The sequence below is a fragment of the Anguilla anguilla genome, chromosome 15, assembly GCF_013347855.1.
Source record: "Anguilla anguilla isolate fAngAng1 chromosome 15, fAngAng1.pri, whole genome shotgun sequence".
NCBI lineage: Eukaryota > Metazoa > Chordata > Actinopteri > Anguilliformes > Anguillidae > Anguilla > Anguilla anguilla.
The window spans coordinates 20059518-20078448 of NC_049215.1; positions in this window are offsets into that span (position 1 = coordinate 20059518).

Consider the following 18931-nt stretch of genomic DNA (forward strand, 5'->3'; position numbering starts at 1 on the left):
TGCAGGTTTTGGGTTACAAGGAATTGCTGAGAAGACAGGGAATGGACCCAGAAGAATATCTCTGAAATCTCAAGGTCATTTTCCGTAATTCACAAGAATAAAAATTTAGTACCCATGTTCATTTCAGCGTTTCAGAATTTTTTTACAGTTACTGTCAGCAGAATATATTTTGAGAATATGAGCCTGCACTTCACCCAGAAAGTCTCTTTCCTCAAATATTCCTTTTCAGCCCTGCAAAAGATCTTTTTGCTAAGATTTTTCTTCTTTTTATTCCCTCTCTGCTGAGGCTGAGGTGGAACACCCCCCGCCTCCCCCCCACTCCCTGCCCCTCACCAGGTCAGACTGCTCTGGATCAGTGATCGCGGAGAGCTGTGATGATGTCACCTTAATTGCAGGGGCCCCCAGCGCCCCCAGTTCAGCAGCTCATTTTCAAGCCTTGCTTCAGCCACCTGCTCCCTGCTGCTGCACACACCCCCTCTTGACTGCATACACACCTCCCCTTAACCGCATACCCCTCCGCATGACCAAAACCATCTTTTCTTGACCTCACACCGCTCTTCTTGACCACGCACTCCTCTCCCCAGCCGCACATACCTCACTTTGACCGCTCAGAGATCCCCCTCACCACAGAAAGGTCAGCTGGTCACATCTGCTTCTGGATTGGGTGGCACAGACAGGTAAGGCCTGTACTGGAGTGCACAGAGGCAGGCGAAGCAGAGTATTTTATCACCACAGTCCAAATAATCTACACAGATGCCCAAATTTCTGGGTACCCTTGCAAAATCTACTGGTTATTCAGGAGTGTGCATGGTGGTCTGAGTGTGTACTTCTGTTTGTGTATGTATGTACGTATGTGTGCTTTACATAGATTACACCTGAGATTTTTTACAGTTGAATGACTGCATAATAATACATAGCAGGGTGTTATTATTATTGTTGCTGATGTTATTACTATTTTTTAATATTTTTATTTTTATAATATGGCTTGACTTAAGTTAAAGGTACAGTCCAACTGACATCTTTACCACTGCTGTAAAAAGCACAAAATTAACAACATATATTTCCCTGTAAGTGTCTACAAACAGGTGTGTTTCAGAGTATTTTATAGACTCTTCCACGATTAACTTTACAAGGCCTTATTTATCCCATAAAATGCATTCTACATTCCTACAGTGCTGTTAAGCAGTCCCCCACTCTAGATTAGAGAATGTATACTCACACAGAAGGAATTCACCACTCTTTGCACGTAGAGAGTGCTACACTCATGGATCAAGCCCACATACTGTACCGTACAGCCAAATTTCCAGATAGAATGGCACACTGCTGCTGCAGCTTGCCCCAAGTTCCCTAGGCAACACAAAGAACATGATAACATTTTGGCCCTCAGCAGTCTCAGGGAACATGAGGACTCTTTGGCCCCCAGCATACTCATGGAAGACAATGACAGTCTGGCCACCACAGACTGAGCAGATGTAGTGAACATGATGGCAGTTTGACTCCCTGCAGACAAAGTAACACGATGGTGGTTTGACCCGTAGCAGATACGGGAAATTAATCCCTGACCAATGGTGGGACGGGTCTTATGCTAATGGAAAGCAACCAACACCCAGTTGTAACAATGTAAGTTCATTGTGGTGTGTCATCAGGTATCTTGTTAATTCTGCATGCAGGTTTGAATGCCGCTGTTTGTGCCAGCCCATCTCCACATCTCTGCCAATCGCTCACACGTGTGCCAACATCTCTCTCACTCTCTCTCCTGCTCTCTCTCTCTCTTTCTCTCTCTCTCTCTCTCTTTCTCTCTATTGTAGGAGGCTGCTGTTGTGGGGCCTCAGGGGGCACACCGTTGCCCTGTCAGCCTGTCTGCGCACACGTCCGTGCTGAGTGCCCGGGGGCCAGGGGGTCAAGCCTCTGAGGGGGTCGGGAGGGAGAGGAAGAGGAAGGGTACGAGCATTGACAGTGATGGGAGATGCAGGGTGGGAAAGGGTTGGTCCCTGTATGTGTGTGTCTCAAGGCTGGGTGACAAACATCCCCACCAATCAGAAAACACAAAACAGCCCGCAAACAGCGCCCACATCGCTCTCAAACATATACACTGAGCCAAACTGAAACAAACTGCTCCCCTCAATGTAACCATGTCTCGCAAATGTTTTAAAGTGCCACAGCACATGCCAGAACCATATGTGAAATATATATTGTATATAAATGTGTGTTTAGTAAAATGGATATGTTTGTTTAGCTTGAAGTATTCATGTTTTAAGTGTCCATGCTGAACAGGGATTTACAGACATACACATAGTAGATGGTAATGCAGATGGCCATTCTAATTCCAAAGAATTTCTGAAGCCACACAAACAGGTTTGTGCAAACGAATGCACTGATATAAAAGACCTTGAGTTATGTCTGTATGCACGTACACATGTGTTTTTGCTGATGTATCACCATATATGACTATAATACTGCTATGTTGTATGAACAACTTTAATAATAACCATGTTTTACTTAATAGAGTTCTGATATTAAGACATATTTGGAAGTCATGATGAAAAAATTATAGGAAAGCTGGACTTGACCATGAACCCTCTGACAGGCTTGACCATGGAGTTCTTATGTGCCAGAACATTTTCCATTCAGCCAATCCTGTAACATCTGTTCTGGATTCATTGGCTTCTATTGAGCTGATTAAACTAGACTAATTTGGAAACAATGGTTTCAAAGGATCCTGTCGCCTGGATATTCTGAAACATTTTTGCTGCCTCTCCCTCTCTATCTCTGTTGATGAATATCAAAGCTAATGCTTATTCCTCCTCTTTCTTTCTGCATAGTGAACACAGGAGTCTCTGAGTTGGAGCGGGAGACAACACATCTTGCCAGTAGAGGGAGCTATAGTGGCATGGTTGCTGCATCAGTCTGTCCCATGTAAATGGTGCAATCGTGCTCAAAATACAGTATCGTGATTTTAATTTTCATTTACATTTTAACTTGTGATTTTGTGCAAATGATTTTAGCTGATACAAGATCAGATGACGAAAATATCTGTTGATTACCCATTTGAAATCATACGTCATTCAAGACCAAATGGTCCCTCATAATTTAAACACATCATAATCCCACCTCACAGATGTGCTTACACACACACACACGCACACACACGCACACACACACAAACATTCACTATATTCATATTAATTCAATACATCCAGTACAAATATACCAACGCTGCGCCCTCTTTAGGTTACAGGCAATTGAATTGTACAGAAACAATATGCATCCTTGACTAACGTTAAATGTGCGTTGAGTGAGACAGTCAGTAGCCACGTTCTGCAGTTCTTTTTCTCTGGCACACCAGGTTGGCACAGGTCTTCTTCAGTGATGAGATTAATGGTCTTTGGGAAGAATAAAAATGATATGCAGAGCTTATTTGCACTGAAATGGCCTTGAGCTCGCACCAAATCAATTCATTATTCCTTCAAAGGAGTTTGCCCCCCCCCCCATCTCTGCACTGGAAGGTAAATAGCCTCCCATCTCGCTCTATTGAAATGTAGAAGAATTGAATAAATTCTGCTTTCATCCCTCCAGTTTAACTATTTTCACCTTTATTATTATTATTATTTTTACTTCTCCTTCGGCCTCATGGTGTATACATGTCAGTGTTGTTTCAGAATCTTCCCCCAAAATAAAAAAGTCAATAAGACTTGGTGGATTGCAGTAGGCGCTGGTAAAGCAATCGACAGAGATACGGCTGGAAAACGCTTGGATCTCGCCTGCCGATCGGGGCGGTCTGAGTCACATCTTTCCCAGCATTGTGACACATGCTTCACCAGAGAATGGAAAATCAAACCGATTCATGTGTGAAACCAACCAACTTCTAAAAAGCCAGCTAATGAGAGACTACTGTGAGCTGGTTTAATCAAGTTTGTTGATTTTTTTTTTTTTTTTGAATAAATTCCAGGCACAAGTTTCGCAGAAACCCAGATGCCTGTATGGTTTAAAGGCTCCAGAAGAGAGGCTGCTTCATGAATAGCCCTAATTTGGAAGCCAGTCTGTGGCCCTGCATTTGGAAACCATACATTTCGAACATAGAATGAGATTGGCATACACTTTACCCCTCACCTCCTCAAATAAACAAGAAACACATTTATATCTTATTTTTATCTTTTCACGTTCCTGTAAACTGTGATTACTTTCACCTTCTGGTGCCATTGTTTCTTTACAGAAGTGAAGCAAGTTCAAGCTCTGTTTTTGAAAATATACAATATGCTGTGGTGCAATTATAGTAGCGGTGGGGGAATCGTGGCAGCAGTGGCAGAATTAAACTCGATTGGTCCGTAATCGCAATTTTCGCAAAAGTATTACGAAAATGTATTCCCCCGAGGCTGGGGTCAGATATTCGGTGAGCATCTGTTTCCCGTGAGAACCCTGGGCTTCAGGTAACGGCCCTGCAAACAGTAGTCATGGTTTGGTTTGTAGCTTTAAGAAGCAGGTCAGTCTCAGGGCTCCAACTGCCCCTTTGATGCCCTGGGAGGAAATGGAGGAAATGGTGAAATGGGGGGAGTAACCTCAACCTGACCTCTTCCTGCATGAAAGTGATGTCCTCTTCCCTCCCTTGTTCCAACAGCGGGCGGGGGGTCACTAGGGCTGACCCCACTTGACCAATGCAAGACCCCGATGACCTTAAATACTCAAGAATATTTATGCAGCGCTAACTGGAACGTGGAGAAATAAGATCGTGTTTCTATATTGCCAGAGTTTCTTTTCCTCAAATACACAATCGCAGTTAGTTGAAGTTTGGACATGAAGCTGAAATATTGGAAATCACGAGATCAGATGCCCAAAACTTAGTGTTAATGGGCCCCACCCCATCACATGTTCCACACACACACGGATGCATGCATGCATGCATGTACACACATACATACACACACACCACATGAATACTGATTCTTCCTCTCCAGACTTTGTTCCAGATGTTTTATTAAAAAATCCATCCCCTCTTTTGCATGCCTCTTGCCCCTGAGCAAATGAACTGTCTCTGCTGCCTCCCTGCTTCATTTCTGTAAGTCTTAATGGCAGGCCACACTGATGTGAAGTGGACAGATTGTCTTTTTTATTAAGAGCAGTTCCATAGCGAGGCCTGGATTTCCTGTTTTTCTTTTAAGTGCCATTTGTGGTTGGCTGAGGATTACTGGCCATCTCCATTCACTTTGTTGGGACATCACTATTTTTGGGGGTGTATGAATGGCATTGCAGTGATTACCGTAAACAGCGTCCATTTTAGGACGAGAAAGCAGGAAATATAAAATTATAATTTCAATGCTTCACGTTACAGTACAAATACCTCTTATTTAATGAATTACACAATAGTACTTTAAATGGAATAGATTTCTAGCAAAGTTTTTTCTACCATTGGTGTACCTGGTACTGTATACTGCATAATATTTCAATATCAGATTCCCAGAAACATAGAGAAAAGCATCTTGCTACCTTATGTGTTGTTGGACATGCAGGAAAGGTTCATAATTCATGATATTGCTGAAGATGGTTTTGCCTGTAATGGAGAACATGGGGAAATTGTGCATTCACAAGACATTTTTTCCCCTGTAAAACTAAAGAAAAGTTGAAAGTCAAAATGAGCTTCCTGTCTTGTGATTAAAATAATAAATTAAGGAAGGAAAAAAAAATTCATACCTGTAATCCTAAATCCACATAATGCTAGGCAAGATTAATGCATGGTGTTTTTAAGCATAATGGCATTCACTGTATCAGGGTGTGATATGTGTCCCCACAGCACTATCAGAACCTCATTTGTGAAAGGTTTATAGCAGTAGGTGTTAAGCGGCAAAGGAGGGCTGTTGTCACTTGAATCCTGCGATCTTTGGAGAAAGAAGGTGAGCTTACGAGAGCTCCGTTTCACCCCGTCGATTAAAGAGCTGGCCTTATCGGATGTGAGCTCGGCTTCGGGTCCTCGTTTCATAGGATGTCAGGGAAGAACAGGAAGAGAGAGGCAGGATTAAGCAGGCTCAGGGGAGAGTGAGAGAAGACTGAGGGATGGGGGAGAGAGAGGGTAAGAGAGAGAGAGAGCGAGAGAGAGTCATGCAGCCAGCCACTCTGTTCTTGTCTTTATAGCATCTCCTGTACAAAGCAGCCCAGCAGTGTCACTGGGCACACAGCCTATGGAGAGCCTCAGCACTGTCCAGATGTGCCTCACCTAATCACAGTCATATGGAATCAACATTAAGGCAGTGAGCTGCAAAGTGACAGAGGATAGAGACCAGAGAAAGAGGCCACTGAATCTGGGGAGATGATTCCCATGGTCTCCCCGTCTCTCTCTGTCCCTGGCGTCTGAGGCCTCTCTCTGTTGCAGTGAAAGTTCCAAAATGGAAGCCAGACATTTCTGCATTCTTCTCCATCTATTCTGTTTCAGACTCATCTGTGAAATGTTATTTCATCCTTTTCTTATTCTCTCTCTCTCTCTCTCTCTCTCTCTCTCTCTCTCTCTCACCTAATCAGAATAGTGCATCAGAAAGGGAGCAGGACCACAGACCCTGGGTTAGCCACACTGTGAAAAACAAAAAAGAGGGAACACATTTCCTGTCTCTTTATGGATTTATACCACGGGTCCAAAAAATAGGATACACTAAGGAGAAACCCAACCTGCACCATGTTTACTGAATTCCTAAATATGTGGGTTTGTGAAGCCAACGTTATTTCACATTTTATAAAAAAAGCTCTGTCTGCAATTTTTCCCAACAAGCCAGTATGGCTCTGTTTACATTATCAGGTTTCAGAAACTCCACTGACTTCACCCATCCTATTATGTCATCCGCCAGCAGAAGAGGCATCTCTTTGTGCTCAGCTCCGAGGCCCAAAAAAAAGAAAGGCACGACACAGCTGCCTCTAATGACATCTCGCCGTGGCTAATGAGCGTAGCCGTGTTACGAGCCGAATTAGGAGCCATTACCGTGTTGTAATTTTAGAGATAATTAGTTTGCTTGTCAGTTTTACGTCTGCTACCTTTGCAGGCCCGAAATGGCCAGGGGGATTGTGGGCCGACAGTGAGCCACAAAGGGAGGAGTTTCTCTGTGTATGGCTTAATTAGGCAGGCCCCCTTTTCTCCGCTCCCTCTGTTTTTCAATCACTTTGCTCTTGCCGAGTTTGACACCCCTCTTTCACCCTGAGCCCTGCCCACATTGAGCCCGATCTGTTTCTCAGTCAGGAGAAAATAAAAGTTTCCTCTGGCCTCTTTGCATTTAGATTGGAAGCCATATCCCCTTTGTTAAAATATGCAAAATACTTTGGTATTAGAATTTTTCACTAACATTCAGTTGTGGAAGAATGGCAATTCATTTCTTCTTATCCATGCCCATTAATGGAGTTTGAATATCTGAATTAATTCAAAAGTAGAAATATTAGAACAGATATGACCCAATATGTTTCCTCTTTCCATCAATAACCTCAGGGCATGTAACCTTTGAATACATTTCTGTCCTGCTTCTCAGTTGATTGTCCAACTCAAAGTTTTTTTTTTTTTTTTTTCCCCCAACAGGGAGTCTGTTCATCTGCTCGCACTCCACATCTTGGTGAAAAGTAATGTTAAATAAGAAACATTTACTAGTGATATGCTATCTCCTATTCATAAGAAACAATCTGACTCAAATACCTATGAAAATGATCTATTCTGACAGCACACACTGATTAATAATACACAGCAAAATGTTCCGCGTTAAATCAACTCAGAGTAAAGTTTATCCATTTCTGCCTCATAAGTTCTGTTGAGCTAACACAAACAGGTTTCTGTATGCATTTGAAAAATGGAAAATATTCAATGTAATCACACAATATAAAAACATTGCTAAAAATATGAGAGTTGAAAAGGCAAACCGAAATATCAAGGGGGAGGTTACTGTGCGTCAAATGTGAATGCAAGTGCAAACAAACACACTGCAGATTTTACATTCCCCTTGGCTTCGGATGCTGGGGGGGGGGGGGGGGGGGGGGGGGTGAAACTGGTGCTGATGCTCGTAGACCCATGACTCAGAATTCCTTTCATCTGAACGTGCTTCTTCCTCCAACAACGGCTGTTTCAAGAGTCCAACAAGAAGCAAGCCCGGCCTTCCCAAATTCAATTGGATTATATCCGTGAACGTGGCACATGTTCCCAGATCCTCACAGAGAGAGCCTGGCATCTCAAGGGGGACTGAGTTAAATTTGGAGGGAAACTTACTTAACTGACTTAATTCAGACAATCTATCATCCTTCAAAGCCATGGCAGCTCTTGAGCTTCTTAAACACTGTGTTTACTGGCCCCAGTCCATTAAGTTGTTGAGGCTGCTATTACTCATTATGCAACCAAGGAGAACAAAGGTAATTGAGTTACTGTGGATATACACAGCGAAAGTGAGGGGGATTGAACCTGAGGTTTCCTGATTTCTATCGGCCTGTGTTGTCCCTGGGCAGAAAGCCCGGGCGGGGAGCCTCGGATTGCGCGTTTCAAAAACAGACTCTGAAGGGCCGAGGCCTCCTCCATGGTCACCGAGGGGGGGGGTGGATCGCGGCCTCCGCCGTCCCTGTTTGCTTTGGAGCCCCGGGTCGCGGGAGAGATGTCGAGCGCGACTCCCGGGCTGTGTTTTGACGGGGACGTCCTTCCCACCCTCCGGGGTGAGTGCGGAGGGATGGATGCGCGGAGCGGGAGGGGAGCGCATTAGCGCGGCTCCGTCGCAGCTCCAATCAATCAGCGGCGGATCCGCGGGAACGCGGCCCGCTTCAAAGCCTTATGTGGGCAGAGGAGAGCCGCGCGCTAACAGCGGTTCCTCTTCCTGAGCCGCGCAGCTGCAGGTCATCCGGTCGCACGAAATACAGTTCACTCCCTGACAGCCAGACCAAAAATACTGTTCCAGCCCTGAATTCATCCCCTTTTGATTTATATACTGATGCGACTGGAGGGGAGCAGGATGCCCCTAAGATATTTCCTAAGACTTAAAATAGTTGAGAACCCTGTTCCCCCAGACATTCATATGTTGCTCATTCCTATTCAGCATCAACCAGTGTACAAAGGCAAATCTATTGAGGCTTTGAGAGTGAAAGATTCAGGAGTAATTTGCACCAACACCTTCTGGTGGACATTAAGCATTGTCTTAATTAACTTTAGATCAAAATTTTACTGGCACAGCAGCAGTACTTAACTATCCATTGACTACTCGGCTCTAATTCTACATCACTGCAGTCTCAAACAATGGACTCGCGACCCCCACTGATCCTATCGCTCCAAGGAAATAACTCAGATGAAGATGCTCACCATTCTCCTGATCCTTTGTCCTTTGCAACATATGGCAGAGCTTGGAGCCCAAGGACACCCCGGTCTTGCAGATACAGGGAGATTTATTATTGCTGCTGACATCAATCTCTCTTTACCCCCCAGAGCAAAAGGGACCAGCACTTCTACCAAGTGTCCCTTAAAAAAAAAGAAAAAAAAAGCTGTGTGAAGACAAAAAACATCCAGTGAGCAGCAGTTCTGTAGGTGAAAACACCTTGTTAATGAAAGAGGTCTACGGAGAATGGGCAGACTTGTTCAAGCTAACAAAAAGGTCACAATAGTCCGAATAACAGCTGTTTACAATAGTTAATAGGGCATTCCTGAAGTGGGTGGGCTACAGTAGCAGAAAACCATACCAGGTTCCACTTCTTTCAGCTAAGAACAGGAGGATGAGGCTACTCTAGACACATGATCACCAAAACTAGACGAATGAAGATTGGAAAAATGTCACTTAGCCTGACAAATCTTGATTTCTGCTGCAACATGCAGATGGTAGGGTCAGAATTTGGCATAAACAGCATGAATCCATGGATCCATCCTGCCTTGTGTCAACAGTGCAGGCTGCTGGTGGTGGTGTAATAGCGTGGGGATGGTTTTCTTGGAACACATTTGGCCCCTTAATACCAATTGAGCATCATATAAATGCCACAGCACACCTAAGGATTGTTGTTGACCATGTGCATCCCTTTATGGGGAGATCACCCTTCCTGCAGGATAAGCCAGCATGTCATTATATCAAGCTGGTTCCACGGACGTGACAGTGACCCAATCTAAATTCAACTGAGTACCTTTCATATGAGATGGAATGGGAGGTTTGCATGAATGTGTGGCTGAAACATCTACAAGAACTGCATGATGCTATTGAGTTTCTGAATCTCAGAAGTGATTGTAAAGGCTGAGAATCTGCACTTTAACCACATTGAATTGTTTGAATATAAATGAAAAAATGTGAAGCAGAAAGCCAAATTAAGGAAAATATGTCTTTATTCCAAATGTTATATTTGTATGTGTGTGTGTGTGTGTGTGCATGTGTGTGTGTGTTTAGCTGGACACTGCCAGCCAATCACTAAGAAAACGAACTAACTAATCACACACTAAATGAACCTTTCGCCAGCATCAGTACACTACAAACCAGAAACTTGGTTCAGTATGGGATGAAATGAGCATATGAATTGTGCAAAAATGAATCCTGGGAAAGGGGCTTTGCAATGTGGAAGATCTGTGATCTGAGCCCTGGGAGAATACAAGCACTCAGAACCTGCAGAGAAATTTGAATCACAGGCTGCTACAGCGCCAGACCATATCCAAGGCACTCCATTACATAAGCAGATTAAAGTTTGGTTACTTAACTCCCTCATGTATATAATTCACTAGAAATATTTACCTTATGATCTCTTACTATTTATCTTATGATCTTAGACCATGGTGTCTTTGTATTACATATTTAGTCATTAAACAGTTTACATTACCTTACATTATCGCAGTAGTGTCCCCTTTATTGAAGTGCGACCTCTTGAGCATAATTCTTGCACACAACCAACTACATTGGCCCTGATAGGATAATAATTCCCTTGCTGAGCGCAGACCTAGGCCCTTATAACAGACAGGGGCTGGAGAGTGACACTCACACGTGGAGCTGCAGCTGAAGCTGCTGGTTTGTCTGCGCGGCGGATGCTGAGTGGATGAGAGGTAATCACACTGCAGGGAGGCTTTGCCCTTCCGTGCTCTGAGGTCATCTGCAGACCCGGCAGGGGTGATGAATGTGGAACCCTCCGACAGCTAGAGCGCGATACCATTTCTCTCGCTCCTCCAGTACTGACCCGGGATCACCGGGTCCGGTCTCCTGTCCTTCACGGGCATTGGAGGTGGGTGGGCGTGTGTGTGTGGGGGGGGTGGGGGGGTGGGGTGGCTGTGGGCGTGGGGTGGGGTGGGGTGGGGTAGATGGGACAGGGACTGACACTCACAGACAGCAGGTGTAAGCTGATAATGACCACATCCATTTCACCAAAGTGACAACAACGAGTTATTCTTCTCCTTAATGACAGGACATACGGAATATTGAGCGATAGTGGCTAAATAAACTCCAAAGGCACAATAGAGTTGTCCATTAAATTTGTGATTGATTATCCTAACTCTGGCCTTAGTTCTAACCGTTGTAGCTAGTAGTGTCATTGACATTGCTCAGTCGGAGAGTGTGCCTGGTACAGAGGAGTTCAAGGTCAGTACACGTAATCAACGCTCTCGATTGCTCAATTCCCATTTGAAACCCAAATGACATTCTGAGAAAAAAATTACTACCCAAAATTGATTTGTGTGAAAATGTATTTCTGTAATCCAATATTTCTGGATCCAAATTGAACTCAGGCCCAAACACTGAAGGTTAATGCAGAGAGATGCTAGAGGTTAGGTTGTTCTTTTGCAAATGCCTTGGAAAGCAGTAAGTAGAAGCAAGTGTAGAAAGTAAATCACTGTGTTTTCTTTTGAGAATTAGTGGTAAGCCTCAGCTGCTTAGTGTACAAACATTGCAAGGAGAAAGGAGCAGGGTTCTTCTGTTGCAAAGTTTTCATCTTCAGAAAATCACTTGCCTCAGAGGTAGATGACCCTTCCTCAAAGTCCACTGTGCCAGCACAGAGATCCACCTCCAGGTTTTTAGCTCAGACCACCTGACTGCCCTGTGTTCCATCTGTCTCGCCATCTCTCCTCCAAAACCCCTTACAGTCTGAGGATAGGCTCACTCTTCCCCCCTGGGAGAGTTTTTATTTATTTTTATTTTTATTTTTTGTTTGTCTGCTTCTGGCCATAGCAGGCCAACTGTGAGGGAGGAACCAAGTAATAAGAAAATCAGCAAGAGGGAGACGCTGGCCTTCATCGCAAAACCCCCCAGAGTCCTCCTCTTTTAGAAACAGACTGGGTGCCCGGGGCTGGCCAAACATGCCATCTGAGTCCCAGTTCTGCAAAAAACAGCCGACTGGCGCTCCTGATCCCATTACCAACACTAGCGTGCAACTGCGGCGCGGCAAAGATAAGGCTGCATTTTCAGCGCTGCAATAAATAAACAAAGACATGAGGAATCATGGGCACTGGGTCTATCAGCAGTGCAGTGAAACAGCCGTTTGATCGGTTCATTAGTGGCGTTTCCTGCTCGCGCATACCGTAGGCTGTTCTTCCTTCTCTATGTGTGAAAGCAGCAGGCGAAATAAGATTGTTTGCTTTTTCTCATAATAGAAGACAGTTCGTGTCGTGTGTAGTTTCGGCGGGACAACGTTTCTGTACCCGTTCATGAAAAAAAGAAACGCGCACTCCGAACGTTCTGTCTGTCGGTTACCATATCGGGGAATGTTTTTGTGAGATATTTGTTTGCGCTGAGCTATGCGGCGGTGTGGCTAACTCCACGTAGCACTAGCGGTGCGGTTCGTGACCTCGCCGTGTGGCTGGCCCAGACGCCACGGCTAGTGCAGTGTTTATACCGCGTGCCCCGCAGCTGCTCAGGCGCGTCACTGTCACCGTGTAAATCAGCCTTCTCCCGCGACACCGGCCAGGTGTGGTCCGCACTCTTTCCACGCTCCTCTCTTCCCTCGTTCTCTTATTTACTGCACGCCACATTTTCATCTTTGGCCCTTTTCCCCCCCGAGGACAGACTCTAGAGTAAATACTGCGCTATCGTTGTCCCATTTGTCTGTGAGATATACGTGAACCTGCCTTCCTGAAAGTAACGAAAGAAACGGAACATCAACAAAAGGCTGATGTGAAGGATGGGAAGCACGTCTCTGCCCCAGAGGTGCCTGTGAAATGTTATTCCTCCCTTTTCATATTCTTTCTCTCTGTCTGTCCTTTCTGCTATCACCCCCTCTCTCTCTCCCTGTCCCCTGTCTGCTTTCTCTCTATCTCACTTTCCTACAATCACCCTCTCTTCTTCTCTCTCTCTTTCTCTCTCTCTCTCTCTCTCTCTCACACACACACACACACACACACACACACCCTGCCTGTGGCCATCTGGGATCTGGCCAGTGTCCACTCATGGAAGGTGAGAGTAAACTGCTGCCTGCTTTTTCAGAATCCCAGATCTGGCAGCACTGCAGCATTCACTGCACAGCTGTCAATATGGCGGTATCCAAATCCAAATACATCTCCATGCCAGGTGCCAAAGAGCACAGGGTGGAAAGAAAATGCCTGTACTCCAGAACGGGCTGATATTCTCCAAACTCAATATGGAGACACAGCTTGTGACTGTTGATAATCAGCATTTGCAGTGAGACAGGATGTCATGTCAAGTGTTTTTTGAATGAAAATTGTGAAGGATTCAGAAAGGATGATGAATCCTGAATCACTGATTCAGAATGTATATAAAATGATAGATGACATATGTACTTATAATGCTATTACATTAAACACACACTTGCACACACACGCACACACACACACCCTGCAGAGGTGTAAATAGGCTGAAGGTGTTGTATCGCAGATGGAGGTAAAAGAGCTCCTGAGTCTGAGGAGCTGTGGGAGCATTCTAATTTGAACTTCCCAGCCTCTACGGACGTTTCGTTTTCCATTCTGTGACAGCAGAGGGGAAAAAACAGGCACAGGCACGTCCAAAAAGAAACGCGATTAGAAAAAGAAGGACTACAGGGTACATGTTCACATTGTATGGTGTAATACTGAAAACTATATTCATGCTAACAAATATTTAGTTATTGTAATATATATATACATACACACACATATATTGCTGTTTCAAACATATTTAACACTATTATAAAAGTGATTGAAACCGAGCCAAGGCTAACGTATGTTCCATAAAATGTAAGATACAGATGGCATTCAACATGTTGAATTTATTATATGTATGAGAGGTCACCCGTGGCACTACTTGTAGCATTGATGAATGTGAATGTGTCTTTTATCATTGTTGAGTTTATGCAGTGACAGGGCTATTTGAGTCTCCACGCGACCGCGCGTGTGCGAAAGGGAGCTGTAGTGACCCGGAGCGTGATGTAGGAACTCGAAGTCGTTATACACATCAGCTCCCTGAGGCCTCTAGACCTGTCCTATTAGCTCACAGGGGTATGTAATACTGCTAACATTCCTTTAGATGATCCCATCAGGAATTTCCACAGAGCAAACATAGCATAACTTTGGCCGCAGTCCCGACTTGAGGCCTCACACGCTGACACAGCTGATTTAACACTGATCATCTCTGCTTTTATTGCTGCCTCATAAATGAGCACGCTCGCACATACAGTATGCACTCACACGCTGGGGTTCTGGGGCAGGCCCACACGCAAAGGCCAAGACAAATGCTGTGTGACTGTTACTCACTCTGTTTCAAACCGGGGGAAAGAATGCGAAGGCTGTCGCAGGTGACAGTTGATTTGAGGAAGCAAGCTTGTGCTATGGAAGTTTAGCAGGTGTCTTCCTCTATAGCAAGAGTGTATGGATGCTGTTTTTGGGTGCTGTATTGTGTATATGTCAAGGATTCCAAATGTATGTAATTGTAAACAGTCAATTATTGACAAAGAAATTGCATAGTTTTGATGCAGCATGCTAGCTTGCGGGGACTGTTAGAAAGTCAAAAGTGCAGACACATCCCAGGTGGGTTAACCCTAATGCTGTGTTTCATATGCCGCCAGTGATAGGAGATGTTCATATGCCACCTAATACCTATACTGGCAAGAGATAGCCAGAGATTTGAGACTGGATAACATAGCTGAAAATGCTAGTCCTGATTATTTACTCTTTTGCGTGGATGCTTTGACTATGTTCATTGCATCACAGAAGTTGACCCTGCAGTGTTCAGAAATTTGGAAAGTGGATCATTGCCTGAAAGTTTTGCTCCAAAACCCCAGATTGCACAAGATCAGTTGAACGCCCTTCTCAAATACTGCCTATTTGGGGAAAGTTTGCCTGGCCAGAACAAAGGAAGTCTTGGTAAAACATATTGGATTTAAGGTGATGTGAACATAGTGTCACTTCAAAAATCTGGCACTGCCAGAGGTGATGTCAACTACATTGCAACACCTATATAAAGGAGAGGTGATGTCAGCCATATTGCAACACCTATATAAAGGAGAGGTGATGTCAGCCATATTGCAGTGCTTTAAAAATGGATTCAAAGAATTAAACAACTATTGACATTCACCTTGTTTGCATTTGCCAAACTACTGATGTTAACATTTGTGAAAACATGACGGTGGCTGGTGAAATTATTGAGGAGGAAGAAATTTTAACCCCTTAACTTGCACCTGGCCGGAGAGGGTTTATTTGCATTCATTCAGTTGTTTTATGGTGAAATTTTCAATCAGACTAGTTGCACAATATACCTTTTGAAACTTGTGTTCTATCTCTATAAAATATTTTATAGTGCCAGTGTTTTAGTGACAACGGTTCCTTATTTTGTAACATGTCGGGGGCAAAACAAGCTTGAGGGGTCCTTTTGGCGTCTCCAGAAAGTCTTTTTGGAAACCCGTCTCTACATAGCTTAGAAGAAAACAATGCAGAATGCTCATTTTCGGCGGTATTGTCATCAAATTTGAACCAGGATTTGTCCAGTTTTACTGGATGAAAACCGGCATTTTAAATGTTTTAGTATGTTGGCTAACCTGTTCAATGACTTAATTAACCACATCCATCCATCATCCAGATGATACTTTATTATTATGACAGTTTTTCCTCTATCCCCTCAATGTTTATCAATACCAGTCAAAACCAAAATAATGAAGTGGAGCAAAAAAAGTATCCCTGATAACGAATTTCACCACTACATCCGGCAGTCCAATCACACTGTGCAACGTACAACGTTGTCTGCAACATAACAAAATTGTAGAGGTGTACAACACTGAGAAGCACACAGTTGACACAGTGGAAACTGAGTCATGTTTGTTATACAACACGAAAGTATAAATTGAGCTCTCGTGTCATGTGATTGGGTGCATCTGTCAGAAACAAATGGTTGGGCATGGAGATGCTGCTGCGCATCTCTGTATTACATCCCTCCTGTGTTTGTGTCCTGCCGCTCTGTGTAAACTCTGATGGCTCTCTTGCCTGGCACATGTAATTAGGCTGTTTGTTCATGTTTTTATGGGTCCTGGAGGTCTGGCAAACACAGGGCAGGCCTCCCTCCCAGCAGAGGACCATCTGGCACACACCTAATGAATCGCCACACCGCTGTGTGTGTGTGTGTGCGTGTGTGTGTGTGTGCGTGCAGGAGGTGCATGGGGGGTGTGTGTGACAGGATGAGAGAGAGAGAGAGAAAGAGAGAGAAATTTAACAGAATGGAGAAATGTGACTTGCACTGATGAAAGTTCACTGTGCCAGACGGAGATGCCTGAGACACCAGGCGACGCTGGTTCTTCTGGAGTTCACAAAGAGGGCATGCTGCTCTCTATAGCTTTGAATAATCTGGAATGAATACACAGACCTTAATGATGGCAGCTGGGAAAAAATATTTCTTAATTTATTTGCAATATTGCAATATAGTTAATGACCAGTTTATTCAAGCACCTGATAATGCAGGCGAAGACAGCTGCACAAACTGTACACAAAATCTGTGCTAATCTGTTTAAATCTGCCAGCTCATTATGTCGCAAAATGAATCTTTCATTTGAAAAGCAGAAAAATAAAGCTCATTTATTTTATCCAGTGGTGTAGAAGGTGAGACTGCGAGCGGGGCTCCCTGAGCGCCTGCTCTCGCTTGGCTAACCTTTGCATCTTACGAAATGAAAAGCTATTTTCACTTACCTCACAGACCAGAAGTGCCAGCCAAACAGGCCTGTGAAGATCACCTCTCAGCTGTGCTGTTTTTACCCACTTCTATTTTCAAGTACAGATGGAGTTCACACAATAAAATGGCAGCTAATTACTATTTTCTCTGCGCTTTCTCACCTATTGTTTTCGGAATTGCATGATGGAGGTGTGAGGATATGAATAATGCATTGGAATAGTTATGTCTGACTGCGCTATGTAAGAAAAGCAATGAGCACACCAGCCTGGTTTTAAACCTGACAATGGGCCAAATCTTGACTGCACCCACATCTATATGAAGGCTTTGAACACGCATTTCTGTTTCCAGAGCAATGATTTTAACAAATTCAAACTGCAGTTTCCTCCAGCACAGATGCATCATACTGTTACTGTTGACCCAGTTCTGATTAGCCAAATTTAGCATAGAGATGGGTGCGGGATCCGTGTGTTTGTAAAACACGCAATGATGAGAGCTGGCCTCCTTTTCATTGCAAGATATGCAACTTAACAGGTCCTTGAAAGTCCTATGAAATCATATTGCATACTTCTCTTGTATGCTCTCATTTAGAATAATTGGTCTCGGCAACTGAGCTAACAGAAGGGTTTGGAATAAGCAGAACGACACATTCCAGAACGAGAATCGAATCAGCCCTTTAAGACATGTAGTTGAAGCTCTCACAGAAGCCACTCAGTGCAAACACTTGACATGTTCAGAGCATTTGTAATTTGACTCTGTGATGTGGTGAAGGCAAAGACGGAGAGTTTCTTTTTCCAAACATGACGAAGGATGTTTAGTCTTCAGCTGAGCCTCAAGCTCTTTGCCGAGCCCAGCAAGGTCCCTACGTGTTTCACATTGTCGACCTCATAAGAGCAATTGAGTGTTTTACTGTCGTTCTTACAAAAGAGAGGCTTTCACAGCCAAGTGAGCATGCCATTGTACTACGGGAAGGCTTTACGAGATTGTTAAAAATAATTGATAGAAGTTAACATGAATATAATCATCATTTTAATATGTATGATATATAACAAATAACAATATATAACTGCCAATGAAGCACCAGTGTTGCAGGGTCTTGTTTGGTTGGGGGTATCCTTAGAAAGGCTTTCATTGACGCACCAGGCTTTTGTTGCTTACTCTCCAATAAAACTACCCAATAACTTGCGTCTTTGAGTAATTGTGTCTGTATAAATTAATTTAACTTCCCCCTTTCCCTTACAATATAGGTAATGCACAAACAATATAGTGCATTACCTATATTATTTATACAGCCTTCTGTACTCATCTTTATCAAGGGTGTGAATAGTTTTAGAGCCATATGCAGCTCTCACAATAATCATTAATAAGGTATTTAATCTGCATATGTTTCTTAGAATCTCACCTTTTTATTTTAAGCCTTTTTGCTTTGTGAGAACCATGGGTCATCCCATAAAGTTCTCCCCGGCACTGTCATTCCACAAAGAGTCCACAGCCTACAGCACTCTTTCCAGTCTCTTTCTCTTTGCTAATAAGACATCAGTAAATGTATATGGTTTTGGACTTTCACATTCATATTCATATTCTAATATACAACCCTTTTAAAGGCAAACAAAGCTAGGTCATGTCAAAGAATATGCACCAGATTTGGACCGAGGTTCTGCATGTCAGTTGCTGTGCTTTGTAGGAACAGCTGCTGGTTTGTCATAAGTCACGGCATGACAAATAGCCTATGCTCTGCGTATCATCCATTGTCTTGCATGCGTGAGTGTACCATAAAGATGAGGGTGACGTTACAGATGTTGCAGAGTGAGAGTGTAAGTTCATCATACGCTTCCCAGAAGGTCTTTGCTCTCTCTGGGCCTCTCTTTTTAACAGACCTGCCTATCTATCTAACGCACACTTTTCAC